Below are 8289 nucleotides of genomic sequence, written 5' to 3' on the forward strand. Positions count from 1 at the left end.
CTTGCAATGATCCTCTTCATGGGTGGAAACCACGGGAGACAGCGCGCATCATCTCTCACGGGTTCCTGGGCCTATTAAATGGACCACTAGCAGTATAGCTGCTACTAGTATATAGTAGCACAGTGCGGTTAGTCATGGCCTAGGCAGAGCTTTTCCTCTCCCTAGCCTCTTCATGTCGGTCGTTGGCATCGACGAACGAATGCCGCGCACAAAGTTCATCTCCTCCGCTTCTACAAAAGCAACGCCGCGGAGCTTCCTACGTGGTGAGCACCTTTGGTAAGGTATGTATCTTGCCTTGTCCATCTCATTTCTTCGCTTTCTACAACGTTTTTTTTTCTTTTACATTTTATTCGCGGGCTCGCGGCAATTAGGAAGCAATTCACAAGCATTTCATGTTGTTTCCTTGAATCGGAGGACTTTAAGGTAACTAGGTATCGATCAGACATGACTTAGTGCGCTCATATTTCTGAAGCGATGTGCTTCTGCTATACATGAATATATTTACACACCGACACGCTACATTTCCTACGTTTATCCATATGGTATTTGTTTATTTACTATTGTCCCACCACTTGTTGTCAAGTTTTGCAGTTCTTATCACAGTACAAAGTTTACCTTTGCCGCTATACGACGTATCCAGCTTACTTTGGCATTATTTTTGCTACATAGATACTGCATATTGCTCCCTCATTTCAATAATTCTTTTTCATGGCTTTTGCTCAAATTTTGAACTAAAATCACGACAAGAATTATGGAACGGTCCAAAAAACAAAAAAACTCAAGTTGAAACAGGTCTTTCACCACCATATGTTTTGCTCATTAAGTCATTATGTGGTGGTTTCCTTCTAATCCTGCATGGTTCAAACTCATTATCCTGCACGGTTCAAACTCATTATCCTGCACGGTTCAATAGTCATATGAATTATGCTTCTGTTTGGGTCAAACTCATTATAGTGCTTTTGTTTGGATGCAACTTGCCTCAAGTTTGATTTGTTTCCTAATTATTCTGCATGCAAAAATTTCCTTGCATGAGATCGCTAGGGAGTCATTTCGCTCTTATATTTCTTCACTAATCTAATATCTCATCCTACACGATGCAACAATAAATCCTATATCACACATACCCGTTGTGCACACATTGCGGACGGTCATCGAAGAGCTTCGGCAACCACATAAGCACCTCACCCTCGACCGGCTGCAATGGAGACCGCAGCATGGTCCTAGTGCACCACGACGACGGTTGGTCGACCTTGAGGCGCCAAGGCGAGTTATCAAAACCAAACCTGGGTGTTGATGCCTTGCTCAGGTACGTCTGATTTGACTAATTTCTGTTACGTCAATCTAGATATATGGACCGGCTTGCAGCTATACTTTACGATCTCTATAGGATCCAGGGTTTGCATGTGTGGAGATTTTACATGCGTGGAGTTAGGAGCTAGACATGGAGGTGTGGACAGTTCATGTGGAGATTTTGCATGAGTTCCTCTCCGCAGGCTCTTCATGTCGGTCGTTGGCATTGACGATCCAATGCCGCGCACAAGTTTATCTCGTCCGCTTCTACAAAAGCCAGCGCTTCCTACGTGGTGCCGCGTCACGACGAGTGAACACCTTGGTTAAGGTATACGTTGCCTTCTCCATCTCATTTCTAAGCTTTGTGGACTGCAGTGAGCACCCCTAGTCGTACAACGCGTGACGGGTCTTTACATTTTATTAGGGCTCGCAGAAGCATTTCAAGCAGTTTTCTTGAATCGCAGGACTTCCAAGGTAATCGGGCATCAGAGATAACTTACTGCGGCCATATTTTTGAAGCCATGGTTCTGCTATACATGAATGTATTTACACTAGTACACTACTTTTAGTTATTCCGAAATGTAGTTTGCTATGTTTATCCATATGGTATTTTTTGTTTGCTATGTATATAGTCCCACCACTTGTTGTCAAGTTTCGCATTTCTTAGCGCAGTATGAATTTTACCTTTGCCACTATAGGACGTATATCCAACTTCCTTTGGCATTCTTTATGCTAGACTAGATAGATGTACTATTGCATGGTACTCCCCCCATTCCATAATTCGTGTCATGGCTTTAGTGTTTTAGTTTAAATTTGAACTAAAACCAATTTAAAACAAAAAAAACAAAATATCAAGTTGAAACAAGCCTTTCATCAATGTTTTGCTCATTAAGCCATCATGTGGTGGATTCCTTCTCATCTTCCAGGGTTCAACAGTCATATAAATTGTGCTTCTGTTTGGGTCAAACTCGTTAGTACTTTTGTTTGGAGGCAACTAGCCGCAAGTTTGATTTGTTTCCTAGTTATTTTGCATGCAAAACTTTCCTTGCATGAGATAGCATCAACGTTTGGACTCTTTGATACGCTCCACAGCTCCTATATTTCTTCGCTGCTCTAATACCTCATCCTACACAATGCAACAACAACAAAAGAAGTACCTCATCATGTTTCCTATATCTCTTGCATTGACACATACCCATTGTGCACACGCCGCGGCCGGTCATCGAAGAGCTTCTGCCACCACATAAGCACCTCATCCTTGACCGGATGCAATCCATACCGTAGCACGGTCCTAGTGCACCACGACGACGGTTGGTCGACCTTGAGGCGCCAAGGTGAGGTTTCAAAACCAAACCTGATTGTTGATGCTCTGCTGAGGTACGTCTGATTCGACTAATTTCTGTTACGTCAATCTAGATATGGACCGGCTTGCAGCCATTGAGCCATACGTCTCTATAGGATCCAGGGAGCCAGACATGGCGGTGTGGACAGTTCATGTTTTTTTAGGGTGGAGAGTTCATGTTTTTTTAGGGCGCTTTTGCACATCTCACCACCTTTGCCTAGATAACGAGGACGATGCCCTTGCCGTGATCGCCGTGCTTGATGAGTTGCTTGTGGTTTATAGATTAACTTGCGTGAGTGACAATCATTAGCTTAGTCTAATAAATACGCTCCATGGTTGTTTATGGATTTCTATCGTTTCTTTTCTTTTCTTTCTGGAACAAACGTGCATGTGTTGGTTTTGTCATGCAAGGTGAATTCGACATGTTTCGTGAATTGTTCAGCTACCTTTTTGTATGTACTACCAGGGAAACGATTTGATCAAGAACGTTTATATAATTCTTTCACAAAAAAAGAACGCCTATAGAATTGCAGCTTGAGTTTTTTTGTGTGTTACTGACTACTCAGATTTTGAGACATGAGAGCTACATATGGCCTACATTGTAACATGATTGACTCAGGTCTTGGCTAAGCTGCAAATATTAAATTATAGATTGTATATCTTACATTATAAAAATTTATATACATCTTTGTCAAAAGGTCACGTGTAACATAAGTTGAATTATAAACTTTTTTATACGAGGCATATACCCACCAGTAATTTCTATAAACTCACAAGGTAGATGACATACCCATGGATTTTGCGGGTATATAAAGTTTGTGAGTACATAACACTAAACTAACATGACGTACCACTAGTGCAGATTGGTCCATCACACACGGTTCAAAATCCCTATACACTTGAAAAGTTATAAGTTTGCTACTAATCTCGAGTAAGTATTTATATTCAGGTGTAGTTGAATTGACAACTCAAGTGCTAAAGCTCATAAGCATTCTTTGGTTCTCTCCATGTCGAATCAATAATTTCGGGTTGTCATACTTCTCATCGAAGACAACAACTAGAATTACAAAAGGGGGTGACAAAGCATCTAGGATTAAACGATTAACATCGTTGCAATATCCTACACTTCTAGCGTTGTTGTCGGGGACCATGGCTCTATTTATAGTTTAATTTGGTGATTACTTGTCTGCTGAATTTATTATCCTTCATGGGAAAAACTCAAGATCTCAAGCCACAGACCGTTCCTTCCAAGACAAGAAGAGGTACCACCTTAGGTACTAATGTTGGTTATGATTGTTCTACAGTTTTGAACACGCTTATTACACCACCACTAGGCATGTTTTGAATGTATTGTTGCTTAGGGGACATGTTTCTTCCAAATGATGAATTTTATTCTTCTCCTATATACATTAAAGATGATGCTTATGAATTCTCTATTGACCCCGAAGTAATTACCTTGGTTGAATCACATCCATTCCATGACCATGAAAATGAAAACCTTGTTGATCATATCTGTAAATTTAAATCTCTTGTTACCTCTGTGAAGAAAGTTAGAAATCAACATTCTTTATGCTTAAACTTTTCCCTTTTCACTTAAAGATGATGCTAAAACTTGGTTGATAAAAGTTGCGACCCCCTACACTTGTGGGTTAACAAATCTTTTTTACATTTCTGGACAAATGATCGGCTATAGGGTTATTGTCGGTGTCAAAACCGGCGGATCTCGGGTAGGAGGTCCCGAACTGTGTGTCTAGGCCGGATGGTAACAGGAGGCAAGGGACACGATGTTTTTACCCAGGTTCGGGCCCTCTCGATGGAGGTAAAACCCTACTCCTGCTTGATTAATATTGATGATATGGGTAGTACAAGAGTAGATCTACCACGAGATCAAGGAGGCTAAACCCTAGAAGCTAGCCTACGATATGATTGTTGTATGATGAAGTTGTCCTACGGACTAGAACCCTCCGGTTTATATAGACACCGGATAGGGTTAGGGTTACACAGAGTCGGTTACAATGGTAGGAGATCTTGAATATCCGCATCGCCAAGCTTGCCTTCCACGCCAAGGAAAGTCCCATCCGGACACGGGACGAAGTCTTCAATCTTGTATCTTCATAGTCCTGGAGTCCGGCTGAAGGTATAGTCCGGCTACCCGAACACCCCCTAATCCAGGACTCCCTCAGTTATCTTCACCCTTCCTATCAACAATATGTAAGTTAAATTCTTGCAACAACAAAACCCACCATGAGTCTTGGTTTAGCATCTTTCTTGTTCAAAGATATTTAATAGAAGCATGATCAGTGTGAATGGCTACTTTAGAATCAATAATGTAAGATCTAAACTTTTCACAGGCAAATATAATTGCTAAAAAAATTCTTAGTAGTAGCATAATTCTTTTGGGCATCGTCCAAGCTTTTATTAGCATAATGAATGACATTAAGTTTGTTATCAACTCTTTGTCCAAGGACAACCCCTACTGCATACTCACTACCATCACACATACTTTCGAAAGGTAAATTCCAGTCAAGAGGTTGTATAACAGGTGCAGTAACTAAGGCTTTCTTTAAGATTTCAAAAGTTTCTACACAATCATCATCAAAAGAGAATGGTACATCCTTTAAATTCGTAAGAGGCATATATATTTTAGGAAATTTTTTAATAAACCTCCTATGAAAACCAACATACCTGAGAAAGCTTCTTACACCTCTTATATCTCTAGGATAAGGTAGTTTCTCTATAGCCTCTATATTAGTTCTATCAACTTTAGTACCCCTTTCAGAGATTCTATGTCGAAGAACAATACATTCATTCACCATGAAGTGGCACTTCTCCCATTCAAGACTAGGTTGCGTTCTTCACACCACTGCAAACTTTATCGAGATTGCATAGACAATTATCGAAAGATGTCCCATAAATGGAAAAATTGTCCATGAAGAACTCGGCAATTTGTCCAACAAAGACCATGAATATGGCAGTCATGCATCTTTAAAATGTGGATGGTGCATTACACAAACCAATAGTTATATGTCTGTAAGCATAAGTTCCAAAAGGAAAGTAAAGTTACTTTTTCTCTTGACCCTCACGAGAAACATGTATTTGATAGAAACCAGAATAACCATCAAGAACACTCTATGTATAAGAAACATGTATTTCTTATACCTCTTATATGTCTATAAGCATAAGTTCCAAAAGGACAAGTAACCATGTGCTTAGACAACCTTTTTAACATTTGGTTAATCAAAGGTGACTATAATGATATTTTCTAGTAGCCTTATTCATCTTCCTATAACCAATGCACACTCTATTACCAACCACAGTCCTCTAAGGAATTAGTTCATTGTTTTCAATAGGAACAACCAGCTAAACCTCCATTCTCAGGGACACAATGAGCATAACTTACCCACTTACTATAAAAGATGGGATAGATAAATATTTTCTTCCAAAAGCTAAAGAATTTCACCTTTCACCACTTCTTTCTTTTTAGGATTCAAGCAACGTTGGTGATATCTCGGTTCAAGGATTCCTAACTGCAACTTCCCTTAACCAGACGTTCCATCTCCCCCTTTCTAGCCAAGCTTTTGATGAAGTGAAAGATTTGCAACTTCAAATGGCAAACACTACTTTAAATGGATCAATGGACAGCTGGACTTACTCGTGGGGCTCGTCAGTTTACTCTGCGCACAGATATTACACATACTACTTCAGAGACATGCATGCTCATGACACGTTCAAGTGGATATGGAAATCAAGGGCCACGATGAAAATTAAAGTTTTTGGTTGGCTCCTCATGGTTGATCGGTTAAACACTCGCAACATGCTCAAAAGAAGGCATTATAATATTGGAGAGGATCACAACTACCTTCTCCGCGACTCTCCCGATGAAGAAACTCTGGAACATCTATTTTTTGAGTGCCCCTTCAGCTTCCATTGCTGGGAAGCCCTTCATATTCCCTGGGCTGCGGGGGAGACAACAATCCAAAGGATATCAGAGGCCAAACTTGGTTGGAACCGACCCCTCTTCATGGAAACATTTCTGTTGGCTGCTTGGAGTATTTGGAAGGAGAGGAACAACAAGCACTTTAGGAGAATTGCACCATCAAAAGAATCCTGGCTAAGAAGATTCAAGGAAGATTTTTCTCTCCTCACTCATAGGGTGAAGGAGAAGCACAAAGACTCTATCCCCTCTATCCTAGCCTCTATAGTCTAGTGTTTCACTCTACCCCATCTCATGGGGATGTAAACTCTTTGTACATTGTGGCCCATTCTTTAATTTAATTCACAGTAGGAGGTTCTCTTACTGTTGAAGGTTAAAAAAAGTAGGCTTTGCATCCGATTCCAGGTGATCTCGTGGGCGCATAAAGTTGGGATGACCCCTTTAAGATCATCCAGAGTATAATCAATAGTAGCTCTATGTGTTCTCAACACCTCCAATAATCTTGCTTCTTCTTTTCCTAAAAGGTTAGCATTGATAATAACATGATAGACTTTTTTCCATCTAGATAAGTATAATTTCCCGGTAGAGGTTTTAGTTCAGACAATGGATCTCCCTTTGAAGGAGGCGGAGGCTTCCACAAACGATCAGGTGGGATATTAAATTTCAAGAGTGGTGGTTGAAAGTGAAAGATTTCACTAATTTTCCGTCCATCTTTTACATTAATAAGACTTTCATGATTTGTCAAAATTTCTCTAGTGCGTAAGCTAGATGAATTACTGTTGAAGCAATTTGTGCAAAATCATCTTTCACATTGTTCATTAGTATTTGGTTCATTAGCACCGCGGAAACTTCTACCTTTTTAAACAGTCAACCCATAACACTAGCAGTGTGTAAAAAGGGTCTGCCAAACACAATAGGACAGAAGATATATTCATGCATCCAAACACAAAGAAAATAGTGGGGGTACTTTGTTCTACCAGATAAGACATCAACGTCTTTCACAATTCTGACAGGATAAACATAGGCTATTGATGGCTCGAGAATTTGCGATGTTTTTCCTAGTGATTCTTACTTGGTTTCATCAGATTTTTATTACTCTTCTGATATTTCTAACGCTAATCTCTCGAAAGAGAAGAAAATACATTTTCCCAGTGTTTGGCAGGAAATATCAATTATGGAAGGAAACCAAGAGGAATTGCTACTAATCAAGCCAAATGGAGCAACTTCCATTAATAGACGCATGCCATCAGGAGCAGCAGAGCAAAAGACGGTGTTCCATATGACCACAAGCGCTCATATGAGCGGTCATATGGATTGCCATCAGCTCCACCACGTCTATAAAAGCCACTTTCGTGAATGGCCCGAGGGAGGAAGAGAACCCTAGTTGCGGCCACACCATCCAGAACTAGAGAAGAGAGGATCTCAAGAACCTGTTGGGGAACGTAGCATACAGTTTCAAAAAATTTCCTACGTTCACGCAAGATCTATCTAGGATATGCATAGAAACGAGAGGGGGAGAGTTTGTCCATGTACCCTCGTAGACCGAAAGCGGAAGCATTAGCTTAATGCGGTTGATGTAGTCGAACGTCTTCACGATCCAACTGATCAAGCACCGAACGTACGACACCTCCGAGTTCTGCACACGTTCAGCTCGATGACGTCCCTCGAATTCTTGATCCAGCAAAGTGTCGAGGGAGAGTTTTGTCAGCACGACGGCGTGGTG

General features: G+C 40.6%; 1 long non-coding RNA gene across 3 annotated transcripts; it reads left to right on the top strand.

Moving 5' to 3' along the window:
• LOC147977262 (uncharacterized) lies at positions 1-6904 on the top strand. 3 transcript variants are annotated; one of them, XR_015601820.1, is made up of 4 exons: positions 2-1306; positions 1388-1618; positions 1715-1764; positions 6117-6904. It is a non-coding gene; the product is annotated as an uncharacterized LOC147977262 (long non-coding RNA). The 3 variants fall into 3 exon arrangements; XR_015601821.1 differs by lacking the exon at positions 6117-6904 and having other exon boundaries at positions 1-1306; positions 1395-1618; positions 1715-1983; XR_015601819.1 differs by lacking the exon at positions 6117-6904 and having other exon boundaries at positions 1715-1982.
• The last annotated feature ends 1385 nt before the right edge of the window (positions 6905-8289 follow it).

This window comes from Triticum urartu, chromosome 4A, assembly GCF_056163025.1.
Source record: "Triticum urartu cultivar PI428250 chromosome 4A, HENAU_Tu73, whole genome shotgun sequence".
NCBI lineage: Eukaryota > Viridiplantae > Streptophyta > Magnoliopsida > Poales > Poaceae > Triticum > Triticum urartu.